The sequence below is a fragment of the Lepidochelys kempii genome, chromosome 4, assembly GCF_965140285.1.
Source record: "Lepidochelys kempii isolate rLepKem1 chromosome 4, rLepKem1.hap1, whole genome shotgun sequence".
Classification (NCBI taxonomy): domain Eukaryota; kingdom Metazoa; phylum Chordata; order Testudines; family Cheloniidae; genus Lepidochelys; species Lepidochelys kempii.
In genome coordinates, this window is record NC_136383.1 from 86,701,889 (window position 1) to 86,716,462 (window position 14,574).

The 14,574-nt window shown below is 41.8% G+C and overlaps 1 protein-coding gene across 4 annotated transcripts in view; it reads left to right on the plus strand.

Moving 5' to 3' along the window:
- The window catches only part of SGCZ (sarcoglycan zeta), an 840,425-nt gene that overhangs the window by 787,960 nt on the left and 37,891 nt on the right, over positions 1 to 14,574 (plus strand). The window lies entirely within an intron of this gene.

Sequence of the window (14,574 nt, forward strand, 5' to 3'; positions counted from 1 at the left end):
TAGGAGAAAATAGTATCAAATATGGATGAGTCCAGGCATAATGAAAGCCCTAATGATAATACGCCTGCATCAGGGTCATGTAACCATCAAAACTTAAAATGAGTCATTTAAATTTTGGCCACTCAGGGAGTTACACTGTCTACAGGCCAGGAGTCTGTGGAATCACCACAACCTTATTTGTATAAAATGGTGCAGTTTAACTAATTTTTACTAGGCAAGTGCAACCTGTAGAAACTGCTGGTTCCAGAATGCAGACTTGATCCAAGCAGGCTGGCTGAATTTTGTGCTGGATCCTGTATTAAAATAAAGGCAGTGGTGACACTTTGTGTAGGGCTGTACAAGCTGCATTTGGTCCACAACCTGCACTGCACTTTTGCCTTAAACTCATAATAAAAATAGCTTGCTTTTTCTTTTCTTTTTTTTCTAAATAGTAAGTCAAATGAATGTGTTCTTAAATGATGCCTTGATGTACTGTTTCTGATTGGTTGCATATTCCTGTGTTTGGTGTAGCATTAATCAAGCCTTCACAGGTTATAGTTCATAGGAGAATGCCTGATCCTATGGCAAGAGTGGCAAATAAGGTTAACTCTCAACACATAGTACAAAAATTATTAAGCTTTTCTATCTCAATTAAACCTTTTAGAGCATAAAGCCTCTAATTTCAAGGTTCTTGCAATGGCAAAGCAATCCTGATTAATTACTCCTATTTCTCTTTGAAAGTTAGACTGTGGATACTTTTACTTGTTACAAATTCTTTGAATTAGATGTCAAGCTTCCACCATAATGAAGATTTTACAGTGTTTCCTTTAAACTCAATAGGACAAACTGGTACTACATCCTAATATATATACGAAACCAGCACTTCATAAAGTTCTTTTACCAATGGAAGTAGTGGATTCTCCATCTTTTGATGTCTTCAGATGAAGATGTGATGCCTTTCTGGAAATTATGTTTTGGTCAAACAGAAATTGCTGGGTTCAATACAGGGATAACAGAATGAAATTTATTGGTTCCCTCTGACATTATACTTGGGAAATCTATTTTTCCTTGTATGTGCCAATTTCTTTCATAGATATTTACAGATAATGTATCAAAACAGCCCTTTTTAGGATCTTCTCTAATTTGGGAGAGCTAAAGAAAGTAAAGGAGAATCTCCCCTTTTTTAAAGTAAGTTCCTAGCTCTCTTCCTTAAGATGATAGTCATGAGAATGTAACTGATGCATTGATCACTAGGACTGAAAGTTTGTCACTGGTACCTAAAGATCACAAGTTATTCTGACTTTCCTTGCATACTCTGACAAGATTGTGACAAGGCTGGCCTTTGGGGTCTGGAAAGCCATTGCCATGTCCTTTAATATTTTCAGAGAGCCTAGAACAAGTTCACATCCATAGAGGATGGCACTCTTCAGGGCATCACAACCTCCCTTCCTATTTTAGGAGAATCTGCAATTGTCCAATTAAGCCTTCTTTCTGTATGCTCTGTGGTGCAAAAGAAATGAAAAGCAGGAAAGAAAGTGCCAGTATCTGGCCCTTTATTCACGATGAATAATTTAACCAGCTTTCAGGTTCCTGTTTTCATTGACTTTAGGTGTGATTCTGCATTCTTTTCACACACAAAATCCACAGTCTTCTTGGTCTCATGCTCAAATAAATTGGTTAGTCGCTAAGGTACCACAAGTACTCCTTTTCTTTTTGGTCTAACCTGTGTCCCATCTCTATGGTGTCAGCTCTTTGAGTCATTCTCTATTCCAGTATGTCTTGAAGCAGTTGGAAACTCCATAGCTAATCTAGTCCTTTTGTATGACCCTTATTTGTCTAGTTTTGGTTCTTCCAACCTTTCTCTCACCCTCCACTTCTAAGTTTAATAACTTATTTCCTATATATTCTTCCAGTCTTCTTATTCACATGCCCAAAATATTTAAGCCTGGATTCTCTCAGCTTCTCTATGATTGATACCATCTTCACTAATTTGTTTGTTCCAAATATGGTTCATCCTTGTAACTCCAAGTGTTCAACTTCCCATTTTCATTTCCTGTCTCTTTCTCAGTGCCCAGAATTTGGGCCCATACAAAAGTGCTGCTTAATTACCATCTAGCGGATTTTAGTTTTGAATTTGATAGGTATTCTACTATGACAGATCACTCTACTCACTTCTTTCCATTTAGTCCATCTTTCCTGATCCGCTTATAACTTCATCATGGAGTTCACCATTATCCTGTACTATCATACTTAAACTTCTGTACCTTCAGTATTGACTGGCCTTCCAAGACTTAGTCTCATGTCTTCCTGCAAGAGATCATGAAATCTACAGATTATATTTTATTTCTTTTTTATTTTATTTTTATTTTATTTCTGTTTTATTTCTTCTGATTTTCATGCAATATGTACCGCTGTGGCTCTAAACCATCTTCCACACCCTCTTTGCTCTCCCCCATGAACACTACATCATCTGCAAAAAGGATGCACCAGAGTGCCATCCTGGATGTTTTCTGTAAGTACATCAAACACTAATATGAACAAAAAGGGGCTTAGTGCCGAGCTTTGCGGTATACAAACTTCTGCTAGAAACTGTTCAGTTTGTCCATGTGACATTTTAACTGTGGTAACAGCACCCTTGCGCATGTGCTGGATTAATCTGATATAGTCTTCGGGTATCTGTTTCATTGTCAATTAATACTATGTGCAGGGTTTTCCTCTTTTTGCTATATTTTTCCACAAGCAATCCTAATGCAGAGATAGCATCCATTCATTGTTCACTTGCCTGACACAAATCCAAACTGATTGTCACTGACCTTTATTTCTCTTATCAATAACTTTCTCCCAGATCTTCATTTTGTGGCTCAGGAGTTTAATGCTGCGATAGTTACCACAGTCTTGTTTATCTTTTTTTCTTTTTAAATATTGGTACTAATGTGCAGTTTCTCTACACATCAGGCATCTTCTCAGGCTTCATGATGAAATTAAACAGTCGTGCCAATATATTCATGCTTACTTGCACTTCCATACTTCTGTTGATATGCCATCAGGCCAAGAACTTACTTATTTTTTGTATTGATCAATGCTTCTGCAACAACTTCTTCTAGAACTAGTGCCACCCAATCCTGATTTAGTTTTATCAAATGTCATGGTGCTCTTGGATTATTTGCATTTATAAACCTTTAAAAGTAATTACTTTACTGTTCTTTAATCTGGTTCTTATACAAAATCCACAGGGAAATCAATAATGCAGGATCTGGCCCTTTGATTGCTAGCTTATGAGTAAGGCACTGAATGCCACCAAACTTCTTTTGAGAACTAACGAGCCATAGTTTGCTGGTTATGCCTAAATAAACCAACAGCTTTTCTCCAAGAGCACATGAATGAGATAACATCATCCGCTACCAAACATCAACTTTGTATTTCCAGATGTATTAATGAAACTTGTCATTCTCCAAAAAGCTGCAAATCAGTAAGTAGTAAATTGAGCAGAAATAAGTAGTTTACACCAGTCGGTCTAAGTATAAATTTTCAGTTTCCATAGTTTCAGGGGGAATACAATTTGGGAATGCATGACTAGATCTTCCTTGTACTGAATTAGGACTAATATGATTTGTGCTGTGCTCTCTGTCAGAGAAATGTCTTTTTAAAACCTGCCATCTCTAGGGGTTCTGAGGATTTCTTTCCTTACATCCATTCTGCCTCAGGTTGCTTTAACTTCTTTCAGTGTTTCTGAATAGATTATCCCTATTGTCCATTAGGCTGCTGTCAGGGGAGATGCTTTTTTCTAAATGAAGTTTGTTGTGTTGTTAACTCATTCTCTTCCAGAGCTGGAGTTGGAAGTAATTTCACTCATACTTGTGATTTTTGCTTTTACCTCCTTTGCACCTTACTCAGTGCCCTCTCTATTTTTTCTCTGAAAGGTTGACTTTTTATTGTTATCCATTCTCTGTCATGTTCCACTGAATTCAGTTCCCTAACTATATCTCTTTCCAGAGATCTCCATTCCTGCCAAGTTTCAGTCACTGAGAGAGATTATTCTTATTTTGAATTAACTTCAGGAAATTTTAAAAGGACCTCTCTTATCCTGATGAAGGACTTTTTTCTGTGTGACATTTAAATTCTTATAGTTTTTTGAACTCATTCATATTGTAAGTTCTTGTGAGTCTTGGGTACCAGATACAGCAGCTTTCACAATCCATTAAAAGAAGACACACATTTTACCTCTGAGTAAAACAAGTAGCACTGAAATATCCTTTGGTTTATTCTTGAGGACAAATCTTCAGAATATAAGAAATAAAGGGTGTGTTTCTTCCTATTTATCCCAATTTGTCTTCAGAAAACGAATCACACTTCTATGTTATAGATATGGTTTATGATAAAGCATGTAATATTCATAGGCACACACATTTCTAGTGTCATTTTATAGTAAAGGGTGGAGATGATAGCCTAATTTCCCACCAATGACCTTTGGGAACTTACATATAGTTCCTATAATACTAATAGGAGTTATCCACTGAACATTCCCCATACACATAGATGAGAGAAAAGATACCTAGAACATGTTAGCTTTATACAATATATTCCTTAGTCACTCTCCTCTTCTTTTTAGCTTCTAGTAATAAGGTATTTGTAGTTGTTATGCTAGTTCTTTGAGTTTTTCTTAATCTTGGTATTTTATCATAGGAGGTATATCAGTAGATTTTGAGGGACTGATCTTTTTTACCTCTCTTGCTAAAAACAAGATAATATATATATGTGAACACATCTCTTCTGCTAGGGAGTAGTGAGCAGAATGACACATTTCTGAGGATAAAGAACTTGCTGATCACTTTAGATAAGCTATTACCAACAGGAGAGTGGGTTTGGGGGGGTGGGGAAAAAACCTGGATTTGTGCTGGAAATGGCCCACCTTGATTATCATACACATTGTAAGGAGAAAAGAAAAGGAGGACTTGTGGCACCTTAGAGACTAACCAATTTATTTGAGCATAAGCTTTCGTGAGCTACAGCTCACTTCATCAGATGCATACTGTGGAAACTGCAGAAGACACTATATACACAGAGACCATGAAACAATATCTCCTCCCACCCCACTCTCCTGCTGGTAATAGCTTATCTAAAGTGATCACTCTCCTTACAATGTGTATGATAATCAAGTTGGGCCATTTCCAGCACAAATCCAGGTTTTCTCACCCTCCGCCCCCCACACACAAACTCACTCTCCTGCTGGTAATAGCCCATCCAAAGTGATCACTCTCTTTACAGTGTGTATGATAATCAAGGTGGGCCATTTCCAGCACAAATCCAGGTTTTCTCACCCCCCACCCTTTCCAAAAAGCGCACACACAAACTCACTCTCCTGCTGGTAATAGCTTATCCAAAGTGACCACTCTCCTTACAATGTGCATGATAACCAAGGTGGGCCATTTCCAGCACAAATCCAGGTTTTCTCACCCCCCACACCCCATACACACACAAACTCACTCTCCTGCTGGTAACAGCCCATCCAAAGCAACCAGTCTCCCCACAATGTGCACGATAATCAAGGTGGGCCATTTCCAGCACAAATCCAGGTCTTCTCACCGCCCGCCCCCACCCACCCACACAAACTCACTTTCCTGCTGGTAATAGCTCATCCAAACTGACCATTCTCCTTACAATGTGTATGATAATCAAGGTGGGCCATTTCCAGCATAAATCCAAGTTTAACCACAATGTCTGGGGGGGGGGAGGAGGAAAAAACAAGGGGAAATAGGCTACCTTGCATAATGACTTAGCCACTCCCAGTCTCTATTTAAGCCTAAATTAATAGTATCCAATTTGCAAATGAATTCCAATTCAGCAGTTTCTCACTGAAGTCTGGATTTGAAGTTTTTTTTGTTGTAAGATAGCGACCTTCGTGTCTGTAATTGCGTGACCAGAGAGATTGAAGTGTCCTCCGATTGGTTTATGAATGTTATAATTCTTGACATCTGATTTGTGTCCATTTATTCTTTTATGTAGAGACTGTCCAGTTTGACCAATGTACATGGCAGAGGGGCATTGCTGGCACATGATGGCATATTAGGTTGGATATTAGGAAAAACTTTTTCACTAGGAGGGTGGTGAAACACTGGAATGCGTTACCTAGGGAGGTGGGAGAATCTCCTTCCTTAGAAGTTTTTAAGGTCAGGCTTGACAAAGCCCTGGCTGGGATGATTTAATTGGGGATTGGTCCTGCTTTGAGCAGGGGGTTGGACTAGATGACCTCCTGAGGTCCCTTCCAACCCTGATATTCTATGATTCTATGATATATCACATTGGTGGATGTGCAGGTGAATGAGCCTCTGATAGTGTGGCTGATGTTATTAGGTCCTGTGTTGGTGTCCCCTGAATAGATATGTGGGCACAGTTGGCAACGGGCTTTGTTGCAAGGATAGGTTCCTGGGTTAGTGGTTCTGTTGTGTGGTATGTGGTGGTTGGGGGGCTGTCTGTAGGCAAGGACTGGCTTGTCTCCCAAGATTTGTGAGAGTGTTGGATCATCCTTCAGGATAGGTTGTAGATCCTTAATAATGCGTTGGAGGGGTTTTAGTTGGGGGCTGAAGGTGACGGCTAGTGGCGTTCTGTTATTTTCTTTGTTAGGCGTGTCCTGTAGTAGGTGACTTCTGGGAACTCTTCTGGCTCTATCAATCTGTTTCTTCACTTCCGCAGGTGGGTATTGTAGTTGTAAGAATGCATGATAGAGATCTTGTAGGTGTTTGCCTCTGTCTGAGGGGTTGGAGCAAATGTGATTGTATCGCAGAGCTTGGCTGTCGACGATGGATCGTGTGGTGTGGTCAGGGTGAAAGCTGGAGGCATGTAGGTAGGAATAGCGGTCAGTAGGTTTTCAGTATAGGGTGGTGTTTATGTGACCATCGTTTATTAGCACTGTAGTGTCCAGGAAGTGGATCTCTTGTGTGGACTGGACCAGGCTGAGGTTGATGGTGGGATGGAAATTGTTGAAATCATGGAGGAATTCCTCAAGGGCTTCTTTTCCATGGGTCCAGATGATGATGATGTCATCAATATAGCGCAAGTAGAGTAGGGCCGTTAGGGGACGAGAGCTGAGGAAGCATTGTTCTAAATCAGGCATAAAAATGTTGGCATACTGTGGGGCCATGCGGGTACCCATAGCAGTGCCGCTGATCTGAAGGTATACATTGTCCCCAAATGTAAAATAGTTCTGGGTAAGGACAAAGTCACAAAGTTCAGCCACCAGGTTAGCCGTGACATTATCAGGGATAGTGTTCTTGACGGCTTGTAGTCCATCTTTCTGTGGAATGTTGGTGTAGAGGGCTTCTACATCCATAGTGGCCAGGATGGTGTTATCAGGAAGATCACCGATGGACTGTAGTTTCCTCAGGAAGTCAGTGGTGTCTCGAAGGTAGCTGGGGGTGCTGGTAGCGTAGGGCCTAAGGAGGGAGTGTACATAGCCAGACAATCCTGCTGTCAGGGTGCCAATGCCTGGGGGGCACCTAGGATTTCCAGGTTTATGGATCTTGGGTAGTAGGTAGAATATCCCAGGTCGGGGTTCCAGGGGTGTGTCTGTGCGGATTTGATCTTGTGCTTTTTCAGGAAGCTTCTTGAGCAAATGCTGTAATTGCTTTTGGTCACTCTCAGTGGGATCAGAGGGTAATGGCTTGTAGAAAGTGGTATTGGAGAGCTGCCGAGCAGCCTCTTGTTCATATTCCGACCTATTCATGATGACAACAGCACCTCTTTTGTCAGCCTTTTTGATTATGATGTCAGAGTTGTTTCTGAGGCTGTGGATGGCATTGTGTTCTGCACAGCTGAGGTTATGGGGCAAGTGATGCTGCTTTTCCACAATTTCAGCCCGTGCACGTCGGCGGAAGCACTCTATGTAGAAGTCCAGTCTACTGTTTCGACCTTCAGGAGGAGTCCACCTAGAATCCTTCTTTTTGTAATGTTGGTAGGGAGGCCTCTGTGGATTAGTATGTTGTTCAGAGGTATTTTGGAAATATTCCTTGAGTCAGAGACGTCGAAAATAGGATTCTAGGTCACCACAGAACTGTATCATGTTCCTGGGGGTGGAGGGACAGAAGGAGAAGCCCCGAGATAGGACAGCTGCTTCTGCTGAACCTTTTGTAGTGGTAAACACCCATTTTTTCATGATCTGTGTGTATAAGAACATCTTCTGTATTTTCCACAGTATGCATCTGATGAAGTGAGCTGTAGCTCACGAAAGCTTATGCTCAAATAAATTGGTTAGGCTCTAAGGTGCCACAAGTACTCCTTTTCTTTTTGCGAATACAGACTAACACGGCTGTTACTCTGAAACCTGCTAAAACTAGTTATACTTACCTTTCTTCTCTCTTTCTCTCAAAAAAGTAATGTGGGATTATGTTCCTGGAGGTAAAGGAAAACACATCTGTCTTTGAATGTTAGATGTGTCTTTAAGGATTCTACTTAGTCCCCGGTGCTAAAATTTAGTTTAGTTGTCTTCATGTTAAAGCTCTCTGCTTATGTAATGGATTTGCCTTTTAACAAATGTGTATTATAGGAAAAAATATCTCAATTCATAAGCAAATGTACTCATGAAAGTGAAAAACGATTACTGTTGCCTTTGAGACAGTGATGGCCCATATTCTATTCTTGTTCTTTGCACAGAATTATCTGTGGTAGCTTGGCACACACAATAGAATATGAGTAGAGTATGGCCCTTGGTATGGAGATAGTTTGTTCAAGCTTCCCCTAAGCACCTCAGTCTTGACTTTCCAACACCTCTGCTACTATCATTTTGGGCCTCCCATAAGTAGAGACAGATGGTTGTTCTAAACTGTGCACAAATTTCTGAGTTCAAGTCTTGTTCCCACCTTCACCCCTGCAGAAGGCCCCTTGGATGTGAAATGTGTGCAGCTTTGCTGGCCAGGATGGGGGGAGGAGCTGAGGATATGTAGGAAGCACCCTCTTTGTGGCAAGGAATCCAGCTCCACAAGAGTTCCCTTCATGGCACTACATGTGGAGGCAAGGTTTGGGTTTTGAAAGCAGGGCAGCATATGGCGGTAGCTGGAGAACTTATCACTATACAGATGCTCCTGTCTGACTCTTCCCCTCATCCCTGTCTACTGACAGTACTAGGCTTGCAAAGGCTACTCAAAACCACAGAGTAGATTCCATAACACAGCTTTGTTCATGTTCTGTGATGTTGGCGGAAAATTTCTCCCTCTCCTTTCCTGTCGATCTCTATAGTAGTCAGCTGGTTTGGTGGTTTGAAGTGGATTTTCCCATAAATTATGTTTGTAACGTTTAAAAATAGCAGCTGGGATGAGTCCACCAAACTGATTTTCACTGTGACCTAAATAACGATTGACAACATTTACACCTCTCGAGATGAAAGCCTAGATCTTTAATCCACACTGAAGTCTGTGCTGCTGTGGCTACACTGTCAGTACCCAAACTAGCAAGATTAAAGCTATCTTAGCTATATTGATACCTGCTGCTATTACAGCCCATTAGACCTCCCTAAGTTCCCTCTCTTTCTGTTAACCACAGTAGCATCAACCATTTCAGAAAATCTCCTGTGCAAGCAGCTTTTAGAAGAAGAAGAACTACTGTCATTTTTGGCCAAGGAAATCAACACCATCCTTCAGTTTTAACTGAGGCTTCACATTGAGGACATTTTCCCTCTATCACTGCAAAATGTTAAAATAATATAACATCCCATTTCAGTTTTCTTTGTTCTCTAATCTGCTCACCATAGCTGTTTTCTTAATCTTATCGTCATAGTTTAGTTCCGCAAAGTGTTTAAAATATTGTTACATCTAGAGTGATGTATCTGTACTGTTCATTGTATTTCTACAATTATTTAATAAGATTTGTAAAAAGCTATGTTTAGAAATACAAAAGAGTAGTGCTCAAAAATAAAGACATATCAGAAACAATTTGAAATACAATATTTAATCCTAGAAGATTTAACGATCAGGCATTTGGATACTTGACATTCTCCTCAGTCCTATTTCTAATAATATAGAGTGAGTGGAAATATATTCATTTCATTTAGTTCTTTTCCCTTTTATTGTCAGTGGTCTAGTGAGGACTTCATAGAATCATAGAATATCAGGGTTGGAAGGGACCCCTGAAGGTCATCTAGTCCAACCCCCTGCTCAAAGCAGGACCAATTCCCAGTTAAATCATCCCAGCCAGGGCTTTGTCAAGCCTGACCTTAAAAACCTCTAAGGAAGGAGATTCTACCACCTCCCTAGGTAACGCATTCCAGTGTTTCACCACCCTCTTAGTGAAAAAGTTTTTCCTAATATCCAATCTAAACCTCCCCCACTGCAACTTGAGACCATTACTCCTCGTTCTGTCATCTGCTACCATTGAGAACAGTCTAGAGCCATCCTCTTTGGAACCCCCTTTCAGGTAGTTGAAAGCAGCTATCAAATCCCCCCTCATTCTTCTCTTCTGCAGGCTAAACAATCCCAGCTCCCTCAGCATCTCCTCGTAAGTCATGTGTTCTAGACCCCTAATCATTTTTGTTGCCCTTCGCTGGACTCTCTCCAATTTATCCACATCCTTCTTGTAGTGTGGGGCCCAAAACTGGACACAGTACTCCAGATGAGGCCTCACCAATGTCGAATAGAGGGGAACGATCACGTCCCTCGATCTGCTCGCTATGCCCCTACTTATACATCCCAAAATGCCATTGGCCTTCTTGGCAACAAGGGCACACTGCTGACTCATATCCAGCTTCTCGTCCACTGTCACCCCTAGGTCCTTTTCCGCAGAACTGCTGCCTAGCCATTCGGTCCCTAGTCTGTAGCGGTGCATTGGATTCTTCCATCCTAAGTGCAGGACCCTGCACTTATCCTTACTGAACCTCATCAGATTTCTTTTGGCCCAATCCTCCAATTTGTCTAGGTCCTTCTGTATCCTTTCCCTCCCCTCCAGCGTATCTACCACTCCTCCCAGTTTAGTATCATCCGCAAATTTGCTGAGAGTGCAATCCACACCATCCTCCAGATCATTTATGAAGATATTGAACAAAACCGGCCCCAGGACCGACCCTTGGGGCACTCCACTTGATACCGGCTGCCAACTAGACATGGAGCCATTGATCACTACCCGTTGAGCCCGACAATCTAGCCAGCTTTCTACCCACCTTATAGTGCATTCATCCAGCCCATACTTCCTTAACTTGCTGACAAGAATACTGTGGGAGACCGTGTCAAAAGCTTTGCTAAAGTCAAGAAACAATACATCCACTGCTTTCCCTTCATCCACAGAACCAGTAATCTCATCATAAAAGGCAATTAGATTAGTCAGGCATGACCTTCCCTTGGTGAATCCATGCTGGCTGTTCCTGATCACTTTCCTCTCACGCAAGTGCTTCAGGATTGATTCTTTGAGGACCTACTCCATGATTTTTCCAGGGACTGAGGTGAGGCTGACTGTCCTGTAGTTCCCTGGATCCTCCTCCTTCCCTTTTTTAAAGATTGGCACTGCATTAGCCTTTTTCCAGTCATCCGGGACTTCCCCGGTTCGCCACGAGTTTTCAAAGATAATGGCCAATGGCTCTGCAATCACAGCCGCCAATTCCTTCAGCACTCTCGGATGCAACTCGTCCGGCCCCATGGACTTGTGCACGTCCAGCTTTTCTAAATAGTCCCTAACCACCTCTATCTCCACAGAGGGCTGGCCATCTCTTCCCCATTTTGTGATGCCCAGCGCAGCAGTCTGGGAGCTGACCTTGTTAGTGAAAACAGAGGCAAAAAAAGCATTGAGTGCATTAGCTTTTTCCACATCCTCTGTCACTAGGTTGCCTCCCTCATTCAGTAAGGGTCCCACACTTTCCTTGGCTTTCTTCTTGTTGCCAACATACCTGAAGAAACCCTTCTTGTTACTCTTGACTTCTTTATGGCATAGCATTGAATCTGTTTTTATTACACAGAGTCCACTATTCCATCTTAAAAAGGAGAGAGAAAGCGCTTACAGGCACATGGTTGTTGATTTAGTAACAATGATAGAAAATTTGTAGAGAGAATGGGTAACAAAATTAAAATATAAGGAGTACTTGTGGCACCTTAGAGACTAACCAATTTATTTGAGCATGAGCTTTCGTGAGCTACAGCTCACTCTAATACAAAGGCAATAAATAAAAAAAATAGATATCAATATATTCTCAAAAAGAGCCTAATCTTCTGAATGGCTAACAATATCGGTTTGGTATTGCTATATACTGAAATACATAGTTAGACATTTAAATGGCTGATATATGTGTTTTATCCTTATGTCTCAGAGTAAAGAATAATACCAATTTTATGGAACTTTTGTCTGAGAGTCAGTATCTGTCCTCTTAGCCTTCTTATTACATTCCTAATTATTCCCACTTTGCAAACAGCCTTTTTTGCTTTAATGGGATGTTTATTAAATGTTGCCAAATTTCTTCAGTATATTTTAAAGAAAGGCTTAAAGTGGAAAAAATATTGTCAAATTTTGCATCTTTGTTTTTAAATTATTTGTTATCTGAGATGGGAAAACTAATTTGGATAAAAGAAGAATTTCACTGAACATTCCCTCAAATCTCAAAGAGAACCTTTTGTGTAAGCATCTGATCCTTTTAGATGATTGAACAACCACCATCTCTTGCCTTCAACAACAGGTTCTTTTCTAGAGCCAGCCAATCAGTCTGCCTGTTTCTCCATCCTTGATCACCTCTTAATTGGAGAGGAACATTACACTCCTAGAGTCAGAATAATAGAATATCAGGGTTTGAAGGGACCTCAGGAGGTCATCTAGTCTAATCCACTGCTCAAAGCAGGACCAATCCCCAATTAAATCATCCCAGCCAGGGCTTTGTCAAGCCTGACCTTAAAAACTTCTAAGGAAGGAGATTCCACTACCTCCCTAGGTAACACATTCCAGTGTTTCACCAACCTCCGAGTGAAACAGTTTTTCCTAATATCCTATCTAAACCTTCCCCACTGCAACTTGAGACCATTACTCCTCGTTCGGTCATCTGCTACCACTGAGAACAGTCTACACCCATCCTCTTTGGAACCCCCTTTCAGATAGTTGAAAGCAGCTATCAAATCCCCCCTCATTCTTCTCTTCCGTAGACTAAACAATTGCAGTTCCCTCAGCCTCTCCTCATACGTCATGTGTTCCAGTCCCCAAATCATTTTTGTTACCCTCTGCTGGACATATTCCAATTTTTCCACATCCTTCTTGTAGTGAGGGGCCCAAAACTGGACACAGTACTCCAGATGAGGCCTCACCAATGTCAAATAGAGGGGAATGATCACGTTCCTCCATCTGCTGGCAGTGCCCCTACTTATACATCCCAAAATGCCATTGGCCTTCTTGGCAACAACGGCACACAGTTGACTCATATCCAGCTTCTCGTCCACTGTAACACCTAGGTCCTTTTCTGCAGAACTGCTGCCGAGCCATTCGGTCCCTAGTCTGAAGCAGTGCGTGGGATTCTTCCTTCCTAAGTGCAGGACTCTGCACTTGTCCTTGTTGACCTCATCAGATTTCTTTTGGCCCAATCCTCTAATTTGTCTAGGGCCCTCTGTATCCTATCCCTACCCTCCAGCGTATCTACCACTCCTCCCAGTTTAGTGTCATCTGCAAACTTGCTGAGGGTGCAATCCACACCATCCTCCAGATCATTAAGGAAGATATTGAACAAAACCGGCCCGAGGACCAACCCTTGGGGCACTCCACTTGTTACTGGCTGCCAACTAGACATGGAGCCATTGATCACTACCCGTTGAGCCCAACAATCTAGCCAGCTTTCTATCTACCTTATCGTCCATTCATCCATCCCATACTACTTTAACTTACTGGCAAGTATACTGTGGGAGACCGTATCAAAAGCTTTGCTAAAGTCAAGGAACAACACATCCACTGCTTTCCCCTCATCCACAGAGCCAGTTATCTAATCATAGAAGGCAATTAGATTAGTCAGGCATGACTTGCCCTTGGTGAATCTATGCTGACTGTTCCTAATCACTTTCCTCTCCTCTGAGTGCTTCAGAATTGATTCCTTGAGGACCTGCTCCATGATTTTTCCAGGGACTGAGGTGAGGCTGACTGGCCTGTAGTTCCCAGGATCCTCCTCCTTCCCTTTTTTAAAGATGGGCACTACATTAGCCTTTTTTCCAGTCATCTGGGACTTCCCCCAATCGCCATGAGTTTTCAAAGATAATGGCCAATGGCTCTGCAATCACATCCGCCAACTCCTTTAGCACTCTCGGATGCAGCGCATCCGGCCCCATGGACTTGTGCTCGTCCAGCTTTTCTGGATAGTCCCAAACCACTTCTTTCTTCACAGAGGGCTGGCCATCTCTTTCCCATTTTGTGATGCCCAGTGCAGTAGTCTGGGAGTTGACTTTGTTCGTGAAGACAGAGGCAAAAAAAGCAGTGAGTACATTAGCTTTTTCCACATCCTCTGTCACTAGGTTGCCTCCCTCATTCAGTAAGGGGCCCACACTTTCCTTGACTTTTCTTGTTGCAAACATACCTGAAGAAACACTTCTTGTTACTCTTAACATCCCTTGCTAGCTGCAACTCCAGGTGTGATTTGGCCTTCCTGATTTCACTCCTGCATGC